The sequence below is a fragment of the Microtus pennsylvanicus genome, chromosome 5, assembly GCF_037038515.1.
Source record: "Microtus pennsylvanicus isolate mMicPen1 chromosome 5, mMicPen1.hap1, whole genome shotgun sequence".
NCBI classification, from domain to species: Eukaryota; Metazoa; Chordata; class Mammalia; order Rodentia; family Cricetidae; genus Microtus; species Microtus pennsylvanicus.
This window is the reverse complement of record NC_134583.1, coordinates 39068944-39092415: the sequence shown is the minus strand read 5'-3', so window position 1 is coordinate 39092415 and position 23472 is coordinate 39068944. Positions and strand designations below refer to the sequence as shown.

General features: G+C 35.9%; 1 protein-coding gene across 14 annotated transcripts in view; it reads right to left on the bottom strand.

The window, feature by feature from the left end:
- The window catches only part of Ralyl (RALY RNA binding protein like), an 806938-nt gene that overhangs the window by 763835 nt on the left and 19631 nt on the right, over nucleotides 1-23472 (bottom strand). The window lies entirely within an intron of this gene.

The following is a 23472-nucleotide window of genomic DNA, read 5'->3' as shown; positions in this document are numbered from 1 at the left end:
TTCACACATCCTCTTTGAAAATATTGCCTGAGCATAATGTATTTTGGTAATACGTAAAAACAAGTATCTGTGAAGTTATATTGAATAAAGCTATCCACATGACTGAGTTAGCAAGAATTATAAGAAAACTTTAAATTATTCTTCATCTTAGGCTGCCCTCAATCTCACTGTTTAGCCAATAATACCCTTGAACTTGCGAGCATTTCTCCTATCCATCTCCTAAATGCTAAGTCTGAACAATTATGCTCCATTTTCTTCTATGCTGGAGACCTACCACAAGGCTTTGCATAAACTAGGCAAGCACAGACTGAAACCTACAACTTTTGAGCCAAAAGAAACATTTTACTGTATAATCTCTTCAGCTCAGGTATTATAGTAATAAAACATTGTTAACCGCAATCATTCATTTCTTCAAAATCATGTGTTTTGTTTGTGTCAGACAATAAATATGGGGTGGAGAAAGAGGTTGCATGGTTTCTGGCCTGGTTTTCTTTCTAATACCGCAGAAAGAAATTGAGAACATCCAGGTAAACAAGTACTTCCAATTTTTATTGTGTTTCATTACACCAAAGAAACCAGAAATGGGAGAAGAGGAAGTTGGAGACTAAGGATTTACATGTATAAAAATATAGTATTATTTAATACAATATAATACAATACATATATTTATATATGGATATACAATAAAATTATTTCATATATAATAAAATCAGTCTCATTAAAGGTAAGAAGAAATAAGTGTATTCAGAACAAAGAAAATTTCTTATTTATAGAGAGACATAGGGATTTTAAAGAAGTGAAAAATAAAGGGGAGGGTATCAATATTATGTACAGAAATGAAGTTTCCTTTATGCACCAACCATGGCAGTGAGATAGAAACATCATAAGGCAGCATGTCAAGGTTGGAGTGATGGGCTGAAGCCAAACGAAGCTGGGCTTTGAAGTCACTGAAAGATTTAGATTTAGTCTAACTATAATGACAAGCTGCTAAAGGACAAGGCCAGCATGATCTGATTTGCAGTTTTGAAAGATCATCACTAACTGTTATACATAGAAAGGATTAAATAGTGTAAATACTGAAGTCCAGCTGAAGGCTATTGCAACAAATTGGAGCCGAAATGGGATGAGTGCCCTGAGGTGACTGCAGCAATAATGGAAAATGAATGGGAAAATTCATTGCACAATTTCTAAAAGAGTGATTAAGACTTCTTTTCACTGGAAAGTAAAGGAGAGGCAGAGACATGCAAGGATAATGTCTTTCAAGTTCCCACTGAGTAGATGGTGTGTCATCATTGATTCTTAATGTTCCTAATACAGCGACCCTTGTTCTTCACATGTGGTGACCCCCCCAAACATAAAATTATTTTGTTCCTACTTCATAACTGTAATTTTGCTACTTTTATGAATTTTAAGGAAATATCTGACATGTAAGCTTTCTGATATGCAACTCACAAAGCGGTCAAGACCCACAGGTTGAGAACGGCACTAGAGGAAGGCAGAATCATCTTTAATATCAATAGGCTCCACGCTAGATTCTAAATGAGAATATACACACTGCATGCTTAAATATCTTAAAATTGGAAATTAATACTGCAACATATGAAATAATAATGTGATATTATTTCTCAAAATTATACCTTTGCACGAAGTATTCATTCTTAGGTTAAGTAGAAAAAAATTATTTCCATAAAATACTGCACCTATGTGAGAGAGTAGTGTGCATGCTGATCCCAGGAGTCTATCACCATATGGCCCACACCTAACCTCATAGAGCCCATTACCATACCGTCTTCACCACACTTCTCAGAGCTCATCACTACACTCTTCACAAGACACACCAGAGAGTCCATCACTGTATGTCCACAATACATTTATTAAAGTTTGTCACCACAATGCCCACACCTCACTACCTAGATCCTGTAGCTATAATGTCCACATTTCACGTCATAATGGATGTCACCGTATGTGTTCACATCATTTCCTGAGGCTCATCACAATCTCTGGGGCTCATCATTGTACTCTCCTCACCTGTATCCCTAGATGATATCACTGTGGTCTGTATATACCTCTTCCTGCAGCTCACCCACTTACTGTCCGTACCTTGCTACCAGAACCAACACTTTGCTATCCAGATACTTTTTGCTTCATAGAACCTGTTAGAAAAAAAAAATTCTCTATATTGCAGCATCACATCTCAGAGGGAAACTTAAGATACAGAAAATTTTAAAGGGACACTCAAAAAATAAATAATTCTTGTCTCTGTGAAGACTGCAAAGGAGAATACAGTATGCCTGTGGAAGTCCTACAAAGATCTCCAACATTCCAGATTTATTAAGCTGTCACCACGCTGGGGTTGGCTTTTGGTGATGCAGCTTTCCTTAACTCATCCTTGTCTCTGCAAATAAATCCTCAATCTTACTGCTGTGAGTGACCCCAATAAATTATTTGTTCCACTGAGTTTGACTTTAGGAGAAGCATAGCTTTCATCTGTTATTCAGTTTCTACCTAGAGTCAGTACATGATTTTTTTTTAACTTATTACCATAAGAGACACAATTATTTCCCAAGCTTCACTTTCTGGAGCCTATGAACTTAGTATCTACCACTTGTCCTTAGAGTCCATCAACATACTGTCTCCATCTCTTCCCAGAGCCCACTGCCATATTCTTCTCATCTAGCTCCCTGGAGTCCATTGAATACTGTGTGCACGTCATTCCCCGAAGCCATTTACCATACTTTCCACACCTCAGTCCCATCATGACATACACCTCTTTAATATCCTGCATTACAGACCGTTTGAGCTCCAACACCCAGCTGCCAATATCTCAAAATACAGTGGTGCCTACTCTACACTCTTGAATTAGGCACTCGCTGAACCTTGAAATCTGTGCCACATCATCTCTGGAGAAGAACAGCATAGCAAAAGGGGAAGACCAGCCATGTATGGAGTCACTTCCTAAATTCTGGATACCTAGACCTTTACTCAGAAAGGTAAACTGTCCATCTGAATAAGAAGCGTGAACTACAGCGAGAAGAAATCACAACAAGCATGGGTCAAAAAAATCACTCCTTTAGTATCTGTGTATTGGCAATATTAGATAACAAAAGTGATGAAAAAATTGGTACACATTTTCTTGACCACATTAATTATAATGATCTTTAAAATTTAGCTTTGTTATATGTGTATGAATGTATGTCCCTTGTGCCCACAGAGCCTAGAAAAAAGCAAAGGAATATGAGAAACTGGAGTTACAGGTAGTTGTGACGTGCCATCTAGGTGCTAGGTACCAATGCTAGGTCCTCTGAAACAATAGCAAGTGGTCTATCCATGCCATCTCTCCAGCACACAATTACGATCCCTACCATTTAGTCATTTCAGAAATATGTTTTGAGTAGTTACCATATGACACTCGCATGCCATGCTTGTAAGCTGTTCAGATAAGGGAATTCCCAGAGCCTAGGTGCTTCATTAATATAGGGCACTCTAACTCACTGTGCAACATTAAACTCCTATAAACAAACATTTATACTCTTCTGAGAACTAACAGGAAAAAATTGCTTCATTATATAGATTAAGGCAAGAACTTTATTCAACCAGAGTTCACGGTGCAACACCTTGCTCTGAGATTCTGGTTTAAACAAATAATCATTTATTTGTTTATTTGTATCTATGTGTATATGTGCATGCATGAGATCATGTGCACCAGTGTTTGCAGGTGACCACAGATGCCAGCAGAGAATGTTGGATCTCCAGGAACGGAAGATATAGGCCATTGTGAACCATCTAACGAAGGTACTAGGAGTACAACCAGGTCCTCTGCAAGAACACTGAGTGTTCTTAATTGCTGAAGCCCCATATCTTTTCCCTTTTCTTACAAGAAGTATTCCATTATTTTGTCTCTATCTCTGTTCATTCTTCCTTGCATCCTTGATAGTCAACAAAAGAAAAACTGTCTTTCCTGGACTTGATCTCATTCTAAGTAAGCAACAAAGGCTGAAGAAGAGAGTTAATAACACCTTCTTGGCATAACTCACTGACCAACAGAACATACATATAATATAATATAGTATAATAATATAAAATATATAAAATGACCCAGAGATGGATGGAAAGAAGAAATAATGAAAGAAAGAATAAAAGTGGAAAATATTTTTGCTTGAAGCTTCAAGACACAACTTATCTTAATAGAGAAATTCTCCAAGGAAAGTCACTACAGGCAACAACACTATATGGGTGACATTTCTGGTACCTGAGTTCAGATCATGTTTTTTGGAGGCCTTATTTGAGCAAGGTACATGTGTCAATAACAGTCATAACACCATTTTTTTTTTTTGCAAAAAAGATACACAATCTTCACTTGTGTCTACATTTTTGTATGTACATTCTTGTGTGTACCTGTTTGTACCCATACATATCTATGTGTGGGTATTTGCATATACTGGCACATGTGCAGCTGTGTGCACATACAATAGCTAGAGGCTAGCATCAGGTACCTTCCTCATTTGCTCCATGTCTTTTATTTATTGAGACAGATTCTTTCGAGGAACTAATTCTGCAGGATGAACTGGTCAGCAAGCTGCAGGAATCCTCTCATCCTCTGCCTTTGCATAGCCACAGTTACAGGCAGGTGCCATCATACCTGGCTCTTTTTGCCTAAGTCCTAGGAGCCCAACTTAGGTCCTCATTGTTTTAAAACAAGCACTTTTTATCAGCTGTGTCATCTCAGACATTTTGTCTTATTCAGCAGAGTAAGATAATTTGTTTTGCATACATATCACTCAAATTTAACCATCAGAGCTTTGAAAACTGTTAAAAATACCCTGATATAAAGGTAGCTCCATTTCCAGGTCTCCAGGTGACATTTTTTCAATTATATTATGTCATTCACCACTCTGTAATTCCATCAATTACATGGCTAGTTTGTGTGTTCATCTCTATGTAATAGACAAGAGTTGTGTAATATCTGTTCCTGAATAAATGAAGTTAATTACAGAATCAATAGGACACTGATAACACTAAAGAAAAAACATCTCGGGTGTTCAATAAATAATTGATAATTTAAATAATTAACATGGGTACCTGTACCTATATTTGTAATAGAATTTTACCTTATGTGTGGCAAGAATAACAGTCAACCTCCCTGTAACACTTTTATTTCATAAAACATTACTTCAGAAATAAATAAGCTACATATTCCTTTAAAAGTAATGATGAGGTTTATGCTAATTTACCAGTCACACAGATAGATAGGCAATGTTCATTTACTTATCTTTCATCACGGGCATAAGTTCACTGAAGAAAATCTAAAATAGTCATACAAGGATTGAACATATAATGGGCACTCGGTACTAACAGCTATGTACCTCACATTTGCCTACTGTGGGCTAAGAATCGTGACCAACAGACTTTAAAGATGACCTGTATCCCACAGTAGTTACACTTCCCTGAAATCCTATATCCCTACTGGTAGATAAATCACAATAGGTGTATTTCCCTTCAGTTTTAGATTTCTGTTTCTATTATGACAAGATGGAGGAGAAACATGCTTACATCCCTTGGACCTTAAATACTAATAATCCAAGTAAGATATTTATTGCTATAAGAACATTTTACATGTAGTACTTTAATTCTTTAAACGTTCTCTTTGCGGAATCATTTGTTTTTAATCCATTTTATGTTGACAATACCAAGATTTAGGAAAGAGAAGTAATTTGTGAAGGATCTCATAGCTAGTAAACAATAAAGCAAGTCTGAGTCACAATTTCCCCAAAGTCTACACAATTCGGAGGCACAGTGTGCTGGCTTTGTCTTCATCACAGGCTATTCCTATCACCACCATTTCTGTGAAGAATTCCTAAATTTTAGCTGCTAGTGTCTTCCTTGACCCTGAAAAGAATATTTATGTATGGTTCTCATCCTTCTCGTGTGAACAACATATATAAAGTACTTTATATTTCCCTATATAAGGTTAAAGTATTTTTTTAATGTTGTTTATATTGGTACCAAAATTTCCCAGTGGAATTAATTAACTGATATTTCCTATTGCTTTGAAATATGCAAAGTAATAAATGCCTTCCCAGATTAATAGCTGAAGCAAAACTAAGGTGGTTAATGAGTCTCAAAGCCCATTTGCTGTGAGAAAATGGTGATTATTGTTCTTTTACAGTCAACCATATAATTAGAGGAAATACAAGGAAATTATATTTTAGGTACTCTGAAAAAAATAATATTTCCATATTATTTTTGAAGTGTTCAGCAAAATATATTTCAGCTTATATAACATAAGAATATTGGTGCAAAGTTAGTCATTTACAGCTTGAAAATGTTTATTAATACAGTATTGTCTATATTAGTACAGTGAAAATGTTTAAAAATAAAGTAAGATAAACTTAAAAATTAGTAATAACAAGGTATTTATTATTATTAATATAATAATTATTTTGATAATTAACCAAAGACCCAGATCGGATATCCATCTACACACCTAAGAACTCTTGACTTTTGACAAAAAAGCAAAATATATAAAATGGGAAAAAAGGCATACTCAGCAAATGGTGTTGGCATAATTAGATATCAACATGTAGAAGAATGAAAATAGATCCATACCTATCACTATGCACAAAACTCAAGTCCAAATGGATCAAAGGCCTCAGCATAAAACAAACCACACTGAACGTCATAGAAGACAAAGTAGGAAGTACAGTTGAACACATCAGCAGAGTAGACTACTTCCTAAATAAAACCCCAGTAACACAGACACAGAGAGAAACAATTAATAAATGGGATCTTCTGAAACTGAGAAGCTTCTGTAAAGCAAAAACCATGGTCAACAGACAAAATGGCAGCCTACAGAATAGGAAACATTCTTCACCAAGCCCACATCAGAGGGCTGATCTACAAAAAATGCAAAGAACTCAAGAAATTTGTCATAAAAAAACAAATAATTCAATAAAAAAATGGGTTACAGAGAATTCTCAACAGATGAATCTAACATGGCCGAAAGACACTTAAGGAAATGCTCAAAATCCTTAGCCATCAGAGAAATGTAAATCAAAATAACTCTGAGGTTCCATCTTACACCTATAAGAATGGCCAATACCAAAAACACTGATGAAAGCTTATGATAGAGAGGATGTGGGGTAAAGGAAACACTCTTCCATTGCTGGTGGGAGTGCAAACTGGTACAGCTGCTTTGGAAATTAGTATGGTGATTTCTTAAAAAATTAGGAAACAACCTACCTCAAGACCTAGCAACACCACTTTTGGTATATACTGAAAGGAGACTCAATTATACCACAAGGACATGTGCTCAGCTATGTTCATAACAGCATTATTTTTCATAACCTGGAAAAACCTAAATGCCCTTCAACTGAAAAATGGATAAAGAAAATGTCATACATTTACACAAAGGAGTACTACACAACAGAAAAAATAATGAAATCTTATAATTTGCTGGCAAATGGACAGATCTAGAAAACATCATATTGAGTGAGGTAACCCAACCCAGAAAGACAAATATGTGTTCACTCATAAGGGGCTTTTAGACATAAAGCAAAGAAAAAGCAGCCTACAAAAAGAACCTAGAGAAAAATAAGAATCCTAAGAGAGATCTAATCTAATCTACATGGAAAGTAAAAAAAATGACAAGATCTCCTGAGTAAATTGGGAGCATGTGGATCATGGGAGAGGGTAGAAGGGGAGAAAGAAAGAAGGGAGGGGAGTGGAGAAAAATATATAGCTCAATAAAAGCAATAAAAAATTAGTGAAAATTAGCAAATACAATATTCCACAAATACAATCCAGAAAAATTATAAACTTAATGACTTCAGCTTTTCTTACCAGACTTGATTTTATTTAGAATCACTATAATTTAATCTCTAAACTTTAATTTGTCAATACATCATCCAAAAGCAAGCACTAAATGTTTTTGGTTTCAGTGTAATTTGGAAAATTTATTCTAGTGTGGGAAAATCATCTTGTTAGTCATTCTTTGAGGGGTTGTAAAGGAAAACTGTCATTTGGTATTGTTGCTACTAAATCACCAGTCCCTTTGTTTATTGTTCATTCATCAGAGTCACTTAGCACCAACCAACATACTGAGCACTATGCTACAAGCTGCAAAAAGCTATATCAGATGTCCTCAGAGCTCTGAAAATTATGCAGTGGTACAGAAGATCAATAAATCGACTGCTGAGATAAGCTTCAGTGGCTTTGCACACACATTGTGGGAGCTCAGGGGAGGGGTATTTAAATCAGACTTGGAGTCAGAAACATTCTCTAGAAGGAGTGAAAATCTTCTAGAATTCTTACCCTCTAAGGCATGAAAGTCTTATCTGATCTCAGTCTGCAACTTAAAACAGAAACAAACAAATAAAACAAAAATAGGGATTCTGGCAGGGTAGGGAAGATTACTGTATTTCAAAGTATATTAAGCATCTCTATCGCATTTTACTAGGTAAACTAGACTGAACGATCATAATATAAAGTTGAAAGCATGGCATTGCTGACTCAATGGCATCTTTCACCTTAGAAAATACTAGTACATCTTATACTCAAAGGCATTTTCAATCCAATGGTTCTTACAATATTGTCTGGTCCTGCTGCAGAGCAAGCTCTGTCCTGCTGTCTCCAACGACAACAGCTTGCGCATCACTTACCCTGTCATCGGTTCAGCTATGAACTTGGATTGTGTCTTGAGTTTTGTGACTGGCCCATAATTCACAAGGAATGACTGAAACTTGCTGCTCATGCTTTTCACACACATAAAGTTTAATCTTCCAAATTTTTTTCTAAAGAGATTTATTTTTTCCCTGAAAACTTGATAAAACAAACTGTATATTTGAAAACTTCCAGGAGAAAAGAGATATCTTTATGTTAAAATATGAGATAGTGGGTATGATAATGACCTTAATGAACAATTCTACAACACATATATAAAACAAAATAAATAAACAAACAAACAAACAGGCTTTTTTGCTGAATGAGTAGTGGGAACTAGTTAATGAATAGACTATCTTAGGGAGCCCCTATACTTTTCTTCTCAATCATCAATTTATGGGTAGATTGATTACCAAATAATGATAAAAATTAGGTATGTTAATGAAAAGTTAGGTTGTGAGACAAAGTTTTTAATCACAGGGAAAGTCACTGGGAAGTATTTTCATAACTTGCTTCTCAGCTGTAATTGGTACTTCTCAAGGGATAGGGACCACAGATTGAAAAATATATTGACAATAAATATAAATAAATATAAAATTTCTTATGCTCCTAAGTTAACTCATAATTAATTACAGTCCTATCAGCTTAACACTAGAGTTCCAGCCATGAAATGTCAAATGTACTCAGTTCCTTAATACCCTGCTTTTGTCTTTGTCCTCTTTCAAGTGTTTAAGACAGTTGTATGTGCACAGACAAGTTAACAGTAACTTATTTCCAACATAAACTATTTAGTTTAAATACTGTGAGATTGACTTACAAAATTAAGTACCTTACAAAACAAATTCTACTGCATTTGTTATATGAGTTTTGTTTGGGAAATATTCTTTTCCTAATAAAAACTCCTGTCACTAAATGCCTTAACAATTTCCAAAGAATAAGTTGTAAATTAAAATGCAGTGTGTGTTTGCCTGGTAAGATTATGTATGGAGAAGCAAGGACAAACTACATGGACAACAGTTCTGAAAACTAATCTACTGAGCCAGAGATCTGCATCACAATGATGGAGAATTTGCAGGAGCTCAAAGGCTAAGCTGTGCTAACTGAAGAGCTGGCTTCTGGCTCAGAGGTTAAGAGCATTGCCTGCTCTTCCAAAGGTCCTGAGTTCAATTCCCAGCAACCACATGGTGGCTCACAACCATCTATAATGGGATCTGGTGCCCTCTTCTGGCCTGCAGTCATACACACAGACAGAATATTGTATACATAATAAATAAATAAATATTTAAAAAAAAAAGAGTGTCAAAACACAAAAGCCATTGCTTTTAGCACAGAAGCTGACAGGTGGGCACGGCATTGTAGGTGTGACAAGTTCGTTCCACCTTAACTTTGAGAGTCCATGAGCAGAAAGCACTGGTCCTCAAATCAAGCTTGTCTGTCCAGACATGGATAAATGACATGGGTTAATGATTATGAGAATGGACTTAGTATGATGCACATGTTTCTTGGTTTGTAGCTGAGATTTGCAAGCTGGTACTCACTGCTGATAGGCATCCACTGAAATGTAAATTAATTGAAACAGAAAGAAATAAAACTTTCTCAGTCAAGAGTCATCTTCCTGCAAATCACTGGTTTATATGTATTGCTTTCAAAGAAATAAAGAAATTGTGCAGGTTTCTCTCCCAAATATGTAGATCTACATATTATTGCCATTCTCAAAACCAAAGAAGAAAATTGCACTAATGTGTAGTTAAAGCATTATAACTCTTAACAACTGATATGTCTGTTTTTTTTTTACATACTAATCACAGTTCTCCTTTTCTCTCCTCCTGCTCCCCCACCTTCCCCTCTCCCCACTCCCAATCTGCTCCTCATAGTGGTATGGCATCTCATGGGTAGTCAACAAATTCTGTCATATCACCAAGTTGAGGCAGCTAAATCCCTCTCCCTTGTGTTTTGGCTGGGCAAGGTTTCTCTTAAGAGGAAATGGACTCCAAAAAGCCCATTCCCAATGCCAATGACCCCACAAACTTCTCAAACCACCCACTGTCACCTGCTTTCATGGGGGCTGGGTTGGTTTTATGCCGGATTCCTAGTTTCAGATATGTATTTTTATATAGCAGCTTTTTTTAAATTAAAACTATATTTTTCATTACTAATATTGGGAGGTGATTGTGGGCACGCCTGGCGGTATTGAATGAAAGAATGATGGCAATTTGTAGAAGTCTGTCCTTTTATTCTCCATGGGATCAGAAAGCCTGAAGTCAGGTTTTCAGGTCTGTGTTGCAAACACTTTTACCCTCTGGGACCACTTCTTTGACACCCCATAGAATGATTTTTACTTTCTTTATTATAAATGTATATTTTAAGTGTTTATACTTTGAAGATTTAAAATAAAATTGCCTTAAAAATTTAAACAAGAGGCTTTTCTACTCAGGCAATGCAGGTAAACAGAGGCTGTTAACAGCTGGAAGTAGTATACCTTCAAAAGAATTCTGTGTCCTTGTCTTACTCGTTTTATATAGACACTTGATCTTTAAACAGCGTAAGATACACGTGTCCTTGCGCTCTGCCCATAGCCCATCTACGGAGTTTCACAGTATCCTTTCTCTATGCCATTCCACTGGGCCGTCTAAATATTTTAATATGCTGTTTCTTAGCCTTGTACTCTGGAGCATTCAAGGATTTTGGTTATTGATAGGAGTCATGTGGAAATCTTGGAACTCCTGCCCTGGTACGAAGGAACAACCACACAGCCTGGAGTCAGAGAAAATGAAATAAAAGGAATATGTGCAGTGTGAATAAGAAGCTCAACATTGTACAATATAACCTTAAGTGTCTTTTGGCCATCTGAACTTTGATGAGAATTCTCTTTTCAGTTCAATACCCCATTTTTTAATTAGATTAATTAGAATTTTCATGTCCAGTTTCTTGAGTTCTTTATATATTTTGGAGATCAGACCTTTGTCTGATGCGGGGTTGGTAAAGATCTTCTCCCATTCAGTAGGATGCCTTTCTGTCTTAATGACAATGCCCTTTGCTTTACAGAAGCTTCTCGGTTTCAGGAGATTCCATTTATTCACTATTGCTCTTGTAGTCTGTGCCACTGGGGCTATACGTGGTCTCCTGTGCTCATGTGTTGCAGTCTACTTCCCACTTTCTCTTCTATCAGGTTCAGTGTGGTCGGATTTATATTGAGGTCTTTAATCTGTTTGGACTTGAATTTTGTGCACGGTGATAGATACGGATCTATTTTGATTCTTCTGCAAGTTGACATCCAGTTATGCCAGCACCATTTGTTAAAGATGCTCTCTTTCTTCCATTGTATACTTTTTGCTCCCTTGTCGAAAATCAGGTTTTCATAGGTTTGTGGATTAATATCTGGGTCTTCGGTTTGATTCCATTGGTCAACATCTCTGTTTTTATGCCAATACCAAACGGTTTTCATTACTGTAGCTCTGTAATAGAGTTTGAATGCCTCCAGAAGTTCCTTTATTGTATAGGATTGTTTTGGCTACCCTGGTTGTTTTTCCATATAAAGTTGATTATTGTTCTCTCAAGATCTGTGAAGTATTTTGTTGGGATTTTGATAGGGATTGCATTGAATTTATAGATTGCCTTTGGTAGAACTGACATTTTTACTATGTTTACCCATCCAAGAGCATGTGAGAGCCTTGCATTTTCTGGTGTCTTCTTCACTTTCTTTCGTTAAAGCCTTAAAGTGCTTGTCAAACAGATCTTTCATTTCCTTGGTTAGTGTAACCCGAAGATACTTTATGCTATTTGTGGCTAACATGAAAGGTGAAGTTTTTCTGATTTCCCTCTCTGTTATTCTATCCTTTGTGTATAGAAGGGTTACTGATTTTTTTTTTTTGATTTGTTTGAGTTTATCTTGTATCCTGCCACATCACTGAAGGTATTTATCAGCTGTAGGAGTTCTTTGGAAGAGTTTTTGGGGTCACTGATATACACAACTGCAAATCAAAACTACTTTGAGATACCATCTTACACCGGTCAGAATGGCTAAAATCAAAAACACCAATGATAGCCTATGCTGGAGAGGATGTGGAGTAATGGGAACACTCATTTATTGCTAGTGGGAGTGCAAACTTGTGCAACCACTTTGGAAATCAGTGTGGTGGTTTATCAGGAAATTGGGAATCAATCTACCTCAGGATCCAGCAATACCACTCTTGGGAATATACCCAAGAGATGCCCACCATAATAAAAAAAGCATTTGTTCAACTATGTTCATAGCAGTATTATTTGTAATAGCCAGAACCTGGAAACAACTTAGATGCCCCTCAATGGAAGAATGGATAAAGAAAGTGTGGAATTATACACATTAGAGTACTACTCAGTGGTAAAAAATAATGACATTTTGATTTTTACATGCAAATGAATGGAAATAGAAAACACTATCCTGAGTGAGATAACCCAGACCCAAAAATATGAATATGGTATGTACTCGCTCATTAGTGGACTCTAGCCATAAATAAAGGACATTAAGCCTATAGTTTGCAAGCCTAGAGAAGCCAAATAACAAGGTGAACCCAAAGAAAAACATATATAGATCCTCCTGGAAATTGGAAGCAAACAAGATGGCTGGGCAAAAGTTGGGAGCATGGGGGTGGGGGTAGGGGTGGGGGTTGGGGGAAGGGGAGAGGTGAGAGAGAAGGGAGAAAGGAAAGACTGGAGAGAGAGTGGGGGAGTGAGAGAGTGGAGATGGAGGAAGGGCGGGTATAGGAGCAGGGAAGAAGATATCTATATTAAGGGAGCCATTATAGGGTTGGCAAAAGACTTGGCTCTTGAGTGGATCATAGGTGTCCATGGGTATGTCCCCAGCTAGGTCTTGGGCAGTAGAGGAGAGGGTGCCTGAACTGTCCTTGCCCCACTATCACACTGATGATTATCTCGAATATCACCATAGAATCTTCATCTGGCAACAGATGGAGATAGAGACAGAGACCTTCATCAGAGCAACGAACTGAGCTCCCAAGGTCCAGTTGAAGAGCAGAAGGAGGGAGATGAGTAAGGAAGTCTGGACCATGGAGGGGTTGGTCCACCCACTGATACAGTGTGCCTGTTATAATGTGAGCTTATCAAATCCAGCTGGACTGGGACTGAATGAGCATGTGATCAAACTGGACTCAGAGAATGTGGATGACAATGGGGGCTGACTGGGAAGCCATTGATAAAGGCACTGGAACTTGTTTCTACTGCATGTACTGGCTTTTTGGGACGCTAGTCTATTTGGATGCAAAGCTTCCTAGGCCTGGATATCCGGGGGAGGGCCTTGGACTTCCCATAGGGCAGGGTTCCCTGCCCTCTCTTAAGGAGGGAGAGGGAGGGAGGAGAGTGAGTGGGGGAGCTGGAGGGGAATGGGAGGTAAATTTTTGAATGGAAAAAAAATAAGAAAATAAAAAATTGTACAATATATTGAATAATTCTCTTTGAGCATTACTGCGGGACTGTTGTAAATCATGTCTTTATACAAATAACCCACCCTAGATTTTATTCTAAGAAATTAGTGCAAAGATGAGAAGAAAGGCCTAAACTTTATTTCTTTTTTTGAATATTTTATCACTGTTTTCTGCCCTGTATATTTATTAATTCTCTAAATGATATACTCTCATATACACACATACTCACACAATCACATGCAAATACATATATTCATATATTACTGATGTTAAAGATCTTATTAATCTTTGATTTTCTTTATGCAATTTGAAGGCAACATGATGTGGGCAGTATGAACCAAAAATTACATCTCACCCAAACCTTGTCATAATCAGAGAAAAAATTATTAGCTGACACATGGACTTAGGGTTAAAAATGAAACAACAAATGGTAGCAGTACAAAAAGGGAGTTATAGAGAGAGAGAAAATGAGAACGCTAAATGTAGAAGAGATAAGTTCAGAAATGGTTAAATTTTAGAATTAACCCTGCCTGCTGTGCATATTCTCCATAGGGTTGTTACATTAGGTCCTTGTCATTATTAAGAATAATAAAGTTAAAGGTGCAAAGAATTTTTTATAAATAGAAATGTAGTTTAGTGTTGAGGAGTGTTTCAATAAATGCCCTATTATTCAAGTTTAAAGCCAGTTTTTTGCATTTTGGTGGCAAAAATTACAGACATGACATTTACTAGCACGGTTTTCTAGCCATGTCAATAATATTAAAGCACACAACATATTTTCCTTTGGATTTGGGACTGTCTGAAACAGGATTCATATGAATTCGTACTTTGTTTAATTTTATTTTATTTCTATGTGTATTGATGTTTTTGCCATGGGTGTTGGGTACCCTAAAACTTGAGTGACAGACAGGTATGAGCTGTCATGTGGGTGCTGAGAATTGAACCTAGGTCTCCTGGAATAGCAGTCAGTGCTCTTAAAGCCTGGGCCATCTCTCCATGCATGGATCAGTACTTTGCAAACTCTGGTCATGGAAGGACAAAATAAAAATGAGTACAAAAATAAAACAGAGCACAATACAGAAAGGCAAATGAAAACTTACAGCAGACTCTGGCTGCAAAGAGTCCGGTGCTCAAGACACTCTTCAACAGTCATTCTCTTTCCCTCCTCCTAGGGACCCCACATAAGCATTAATGCCATGGCTGCTTTAGTAGTGCCATGAGATGAGATTGAAAATCTAATAAAAATACCTGAAATAATTCTTATCATTTAGGTGCAGTAGGCCAGTGCTCCACCACTGCGTTCCACACCCAGATCCAATTCAGGCACCCAGATGCTGCAAGGCCACTCTGGTGAAATAATGCTCAGTTGTTTCTTCCAAATCATCAAATTAGTATTGGGCATTTTCAAAACACTTAGGAAATAAAACTTTTGGGGATAGACATGTGAGTTTTTACATAATAAATATAAAGATATGTAAGCAGATTTTATTTATTAATGTTTACACATTTTATTGAACACAAAGTCACATTTCATCCATTTGCATAAATCCATAGAAATACTACAAATCAAGCTAGATCATAAAGCAAAGCAGTATTTCTATTATCAGTTTTACATATAAAATATGCAAATTCCTTATGCACTACTGATCACTTTTGATTACTCAAACCAGATTTGCATGCGGCCTAATTATCTTATTTTATCTTTCCTACCCAAGAGTAACAACTGTTCTATGACCTAATTTAGCATATTCTGAAACAACTGTCCTGCAGCACTAGGTACAGGTTGCAACAACTGACAATAGCAACAGACCAGAGCACCGGCAAGGGGAATTAACTAATGACTAAACAAATCACAGTACTAATGTGGAAACAGAACAGGGGCATCAGTAATCATTTTTATTAAATCTTATTGAGCATTTTTCTGTAGTCAGCTGTCTATAATGTTAATGAAAAGTTCATACTTTATTCATGAAAGAATTATTTTTATAATAACAGGATACAATGTGATTAGTCATACTGCAAAGACACAAAACTGCTTTAAATAACTTCTCACAAATATGTCATATATGTGAGTTTTGAGCCAAGAACAGGACACAAATGTAATTATTTAATCACATATCTCAAACTCCATTTAATGGAAAAAATAAATTAATTTGGAGTATTTTAATGTGTGTGTGTGTGTGTGTGTGTGTGTGTGTGTGTGTGAAAGAGAACGACAGACAGACACAGAGAGAGGTGAGAGAGAGAAAGATTAAGACCAATGTAGATGTTTGTACATATTACATGTACATGTACAGGTGTAACTGAAATTAATAGAGGATATTAGATCCCGAAGAGTGAGAGTCACTGGTGGTTGTGTGACATATCATACAGATGCTAGAATCTCTGTATGATTCAGAGTATGTAGAATACTCTGGCTTTTTGCAAAAGCACTATGCTTTCTCAATAGCTGAACCATCTTTCCAGCACCTGGAAATTTTATTTTATTTTATTTATTTATTTATTTTTTTTAATGACAGTGTTGTTTCAGTATACTTGAGTAGGTAGAGTATTGATAGAGCAACAATTCCTGTTACTAATGGTCACTGTATACTGACGTTCATAACTCCTGTTACTAAGACCACCTTTGAGTACCTCTGGAAATTTTGGGGTTTTCTTAATTTGTTTTGTTTGAATTCTGTCTGTAAATAAGGAGGGCTGGCTTATCAGTTATTACTAAGCAAATCATCCTTCTCATGAACTGGTTTACAACAAAGACCTTTCAAAATATTCAAGGGTAACTGAAGAAAACACGATTAAGAACTACTGATCTTCTTAAGTTCATATTCATAAGTTCAGAGTACTTTAGAGAAATACTGCAAATACCAGTCCTGATTTAAGTATCTCATCTGTACAGTACTCGGATATGCCTAATCTAACCTGATTAACCTGTACCCCCAGTAACAGCCACAGCTATTAAAACATAAACCTAATTTTACAATGATGCCTAAAACTATTTCAGCAGAACCAGCATGATACAATTAAATTTGTAACTTCATAAATTATATTTATTCTTGGCTTGCCCCCCAGATTTATTGTGTTGGTATTTTTTTAACTAATTATTACATATGTTGTTGTATTTGTTTGTTTGGTTTGGTTTTTAATAAGAACTAGAAAACATGGAAAAGTTTTGATGATTTTTCAAGCATAAGAAGGTTTGAGAATATAAAGCACAAAAAATAGAAGATAGAACTACCATCTTAAACATGATAAGATGGAGTAGTTCATGTTAAAATAATACATGGAATGCAACGTAAAATATTAAAATTTCTATTAATTTGTCAGAAAACACTATGAGATTGATAGAACCATTATTTATATGCAATGTGCATCAATAATTATTAACCATTTTGCTGTAAACCCCATGTAGATAAACTGTGCCCTTTTATTCAACACAGAATTTTATTTCACATAAGTCTTTTAAATGGTAGCATTAAAAAGGGTAAAGTGAACACATAAATAAAACTACCCAGGACTTTCTATTGGTTTGTTGTGCTCTTTTAATGCCTCAGAGTTTTCATTGGTTATTGAGAAATCAAGGGTCCCATAACTCTTGATTTCAAGCATTGTTTTGCAGTCTATAAAATCTCATATTTTGTTACATTACTAATATTATTACAGAACCCCAAGATTCTCCCCTGCACACCTTCCCTTTTCTACAATCCTAAATGTATTTTCCTACAATTATGATTGAGTACAAACATTTATGCACAGCCCCATCAAATCATAACATATCTTTGTGTCAGCCAGCAAGCCATTTTTCTTGAATTTTATGGAACTCATCACATTCATCAGTGTATAATTTTGAATCAAGGTACAGACAGTTAGTGGATTAACCCAGAAACCATCATCAAACATAAAACAGAGACTTGCTTATTGCTTGGAGTAGGGAAGCTATGCATGTTAATCATTGACATTGTAATCTAATCATCAAATGATAAAGAACACAAGGGAAGGAGGCAAAATGTAATGGCTGGATGTAATTACATTACTATTCAGCAGCTTGAGGGGGAAGGCAGGCAAGTTGCTGTAGTCATTTAAACAACCAAGCACTCAATAGAACATTCTAGGACCTTGTCCAAGTTGTGACTGAAAGCAAGGAGCTGTGCATTTCAAATCAAGGACAGTTGTTAGAGAATTAACTCTGTTGCTCTCGGCACTCTAACTGGGACTCAATTCCTATGATCTTAAGGTGACAGTCAATCTGAAACGTGGGTGATTATGGTGTGTCATCTGCAAGATGGAGGTCAGTAAGCCGGGTACATTTTCAAATTTCTGCTTTGCTATCTGCTAAATGAACTGACTAAGTGACCTAATCTTTGTTGTTCCATTATATAAAAAAAAGGACTCAAATGACAGTCACATTCCAGAAATTTTGCAAATATAGCAGGTGATAGCCTGTACATAGCTAGTGTTTGGTAATTAATTATGGCTATGCTTATATTATACTTGGTAATTATGGCTATGTTTATATTGGTAATTGGTAAACACAAAATATTTAAAAATAAAAAGCTACAATCAAACACTGCACAAAACTATATTGTTCCTCTGAAATCTTAGATAAATAACGTGGGGGTTATGTCAGAGTGGAGCATACCCTGGGTACACAGAACTAGACACTGTGATATGGATTCTCACAGTATGGTTCATGGAAACAGTGAAAAGAACAAGTAACACAAAGCAGCCTCTCATACAAGAGAAAATTATAATAGAATATCAAACTGCTAATTTTTAGTGGCTCATGTCCTTACGTTATTATTCTGATAATGAATAAGACAAATATAGTGTATATCAATGTCCTGCACTTTTCTGTGCTGGTAGAGGAAACAATCCCCCAAATCCAGCAACACAGACTTTATTTTTATTCGGACTATTAAGAACTTGCACACACACCATTTACAGCAAAGTAGCGTTCTTTATTCTTTTGAGCAGGCCACTGAAAGATGACTTTGTGAATGAAACTCTGAGGAAGAGAAGCTGCAGATGTTAGATGAGAGCCACTAAGCCTTATAGTAATGGAAGGACACGCCACGTTGTGGAGGGCATGGGTGAGGCAGTGTGGCACAACATCTTAGCATTCCCAAGGGTCTTGATCTTCATCACAAAAAGAAATTTTAAAGCTCAATTATAATAAGCCTAATTATATTTAGCGGAAGTACAAAATCCAACGAGAAGCTCCACAGCTTCTATTCTGAAGGGTAACTCTTATCTTTTAGAAGTTTATAGTCTTTGGGCATAAATACTTTTGGTGTGTGATGCTTTTGTTTAAAAATATTTATAATAAAATGAAAAATTAATTTTTAAGCAAAAAATACAGAATTTTAAAATGTGCAATGTATTAATACAAGGAAATTATAAAATATCTTAAATCACTTAAAAATTAACTAAAGTCAGTCAATGGTGGTGTACACCTTTAATAACAGCACTCAGCAAGCAGAGGCAGGCAGATCTCTGTGAGTTCGAGGCCAGCCTGGTCTGCTAGAGCTAGTTCCAGGATAGGTCTCAAAAATACAGAGAAACACTATGTTGAAAAAACAAAAGCAAAAGCAAAACAAAAAAGTAATGAAAAACATGTGTCCTACATTGATACACAGATATACACTAGCATAGATTTATTGTCTAAATAATTCTAAGACTGTAACAAGTAAGAATTATTTGAAAATAATACCAGAATGTCTCCCTTGACATATATACAACCAGTTCAGTATTATTGACTTTAGAGATATACTTACTCTTGTGTGGTAGCAACTTAGCATCTTCAACAACTGGCTTTGCCTTTACATATTTTCCATGAGAATATTAGGTGCATTCATTTGTTTAAAAAAAAAGCCCTATGCTAGTTGCCAACTAATGAGGAGTGACATAAGATTGAAAAAAAGAAATGATGTATTGTACAGAGAATGGCAACTGCTATTTGGAACCATTGTATTAGAAAGCACACACGTATATACATGTAAAGTTGGTGTGGAGAATGGAACAGAACCATAATGCTAGCTCTACTCATTCCCATGTTTATGCATAGATTTATATCGCAGTACGTTTCTCATCTGAGAGTGACTTAAGATGGACTGAAAAACAACCAACCGGTAGATTTTTGTTAAGTACTAGCTCAGTCAGAGTCTTTAAATATTTCTGTTAAAACTTTTCAAAACATCTACAAATATTACTATGTATACATTACATCAGTAAGGTTCCCCTTGAAGTATGCCTTAAAAAGGTATAAAGCCTATTATATTTTGTGGGGGAAAGGGTAATTCATGATAACATTTCTAAAATTATAACCCATTTGACCCTTCTTAGCTACAAGGAAATCCTGTACTTACGCTAGTATTTAGTAAGTAAAATGAAAATTAATTTTACTTTTTCAAATTTGTTTTCTGATAGTCATAATAATTCTAATGTGAAACTTGCTATCACTGGTTGGTTCCCCAATTCAATATTCAAAAAAAAAAAAGCGCTTCACACAAGGAGTAAATCTTTACCTTTACTAAGGGAGTATTATTGAATTCATGTGAAACAGCACATAAAGAAACTCAAATTATTACCTGGAAAGCAGCAACTTTGATCTATACATGACAGCTGTGAACATGATTTTGCAGCTAAAATTCCTTCCTCCTACTAACATTACAATAAATTAAATGTTTTTATAAACTTTTCAAATAGCAAACTCAATTTTATATTAATAAGGTTTTTGCTTCCCGTAGTCCCAGTGGTACTAAAGGATAGCTGTCTCATAATAGCTACATGTATTCATAAGTACACAACATAATGTTTTAACACACACTATGAAACAGTTGCCATCATCAAGCTAATTAATATATACTAAACTTTTGAGTTAACATTTTAAAGGGGCTAAGAGTGCTTACATTCTACTATCTTTGCAATTTCTATATTACAACATAGTATGTTAGCTATGTTCACCAGGCTACACTTTAGCTCTGTGAATCTTACTACCTTGCAGAACTAAAGGCATGTGTCCTTGACCCTTCAGTTCCTGGAAGCAGTCACAATCTTTGCTTCTGAAATTGACTCTCATTTGGTCAACAATAAATGAGACTGTTGAGTATTTATTATCTATGCCTGACTTACTCTGCTTAATTTAATGCTCTCCATATTAACTCATGTAGTCTCAAATAACAGGATTTATTTGACTCTAAAAAGTGTGTGTGTGTGTGTACTTATTCATTCAGTCACATATCAGAAATGATAGAGATTTCATCAATCATTGGACACAGATTGCTTCCATGTCTTTGCTATTCTAGACAATGTTTGAGTATAAATAAAAGTATATATATATATATATATATATATATATATATATATATATTCAACACACTTATTTCTTTGTAGACATACCTAGAAGTGGTAGTGTTGAATGATATTATATACACTCAAGAGAGATTGGTGGACTATATGATAGCACTAGGTTTTGATATTTGAATCTTCTCTATTCTGTTTTCTACAATGACTGTAACAATTTCCCGATGTGGGATTTTCCTCTGTATGCTGTAAATATCATTGATTAATAAAGAAATTGCTTTGGGGCTAAAGCAGAGATATAGGGGAACAGAGCTAGGCAGGAAAAACAAAATTGACTGCTGGGAGAAAGAAGGGCAGAGTCAGGGAGAAGCCATGGAGCTGCCAGAGACAGATACGCAGAAACTTTGCTGATAGGCCAGTCTCATGGTGATATACAGATTGATGGAGATGTGTTAAATTAAGAAGAGTTAACCAATAAGAAGCTAGAGCTAATGGCCCAAGCAATGTTTTAAATAATATAGTTTCTGTGTGATTATTTTGGGGTTGAGCAGCCAGGAACCAACAAGCGACCTTCCTCCCACAGACAATTTCCACCCCATCATAAGTGGGCAAGTATTCTTTGTTCCTATGCTTTCACTGTCATTTGGTCCCATTGCAATTAAGATTATAACTTAATTATAGTATTTCTCCCTTTCTCCTCTACAACCCTCTCATATGTCCCTCCCTGATCTCCTTCCAATTCTTGTCCTCTTTTGATAACCAAAACTCTAATGGGTGTCATTGTGCTTTAAATTTACAGCTCCTCAGTCATTAATGGTATTAAGGATTTTTCATAAACTTTTAAACTATTTTTATAAATCTATGTTTTTGGTCAGGATGAAATAATTTACATTACCTAATAAGAAAACTTTTCTCTTCATATGAACAGCTTCTGACTGAATTGGGGGAGAGAATACTTGTCAACTATTCATATGAAGTTTTTAGGTACCATGAGGAAAATGGAGACATCCTTGCTGGAAAAAAAAAAAGTCTTTTCCTACCAGGAAGGTTCTTTATGACTGTCTTGCCCTAGATGTCAATGTACTAGCATAACATTCAGTTTCTTTGAGCCACTAACTTCAGCATCTCTCCTGTTTAAACACAATACCATAAGTACTTCCATTCTTACAATCCCTTATTTCCAGATACTTTTACTTTGATTTCTGACACCAAAAATTTTCTCCTGCCAGATAAGTCTAAAGATCTATTCCTTCCACCAAGCATTTGCATTTACGCTACTTCCTAACATGTTCAATTGCTCACCTAAAACCTGAATGCATATTATTTTCTAACTAAATTTACTTTTTCCATTAATTCAGTCCTTAATCATAAGCTCTCACTGAACTGTTTTTCAGGATCTCATGTACACAGACTTGATGAAATAATTACATTCTCTAATAGGAAAAGTGCCCTCTTCATATGAACAGCTTTTGACTCAATGAGGAAAGAATACTTGTCCAAAAATTTACATGACATTGTTTTTCTTTAAGTATGATGAAGGAGAGGGGAAACAATACACCAGGATACACACACTTTCCACAGCTGTTGGACACAGTCCCATGCAGAACTCAAATTCCTCAAAAGCCTAAACTATTTGTCCCCAGAGGTTGTCCCACATGGCTGAGGAAAGTTGATGGCTTTTTGCTGAATTTTATCCTCCGAAGGTATCAAGGTCATATGCTGAAGCTCGAATTGCAAGTACCTCAGAATATGTTTGCATTTATACATAAAACTTCAAAGAGACAAAGTGAGGTCTTGAGGACAGGATCTAACTCAAATGTCTGCGGCTTATGCAATGGAGATTTAGAAAAACGTAATTGAGATTCCAGGGTTACATGATTGCAGAAGGAAGACAGTGAAGACACGTGGAAGCTTCAGACACTGGAGGGACTTGAGAACGTTGAACCTTGCCAGTGTACCTTTTAACCTGTCCAGAAAGTCAGTCTTTATGGTTTATAACTGTGTTTTCACTGTAATACGATGGAAAGCTGGCACTTTTTCATATTTACATGCTGAACTGATTAAAACTAATCATTTTCTGATTCTTTCCACTTTT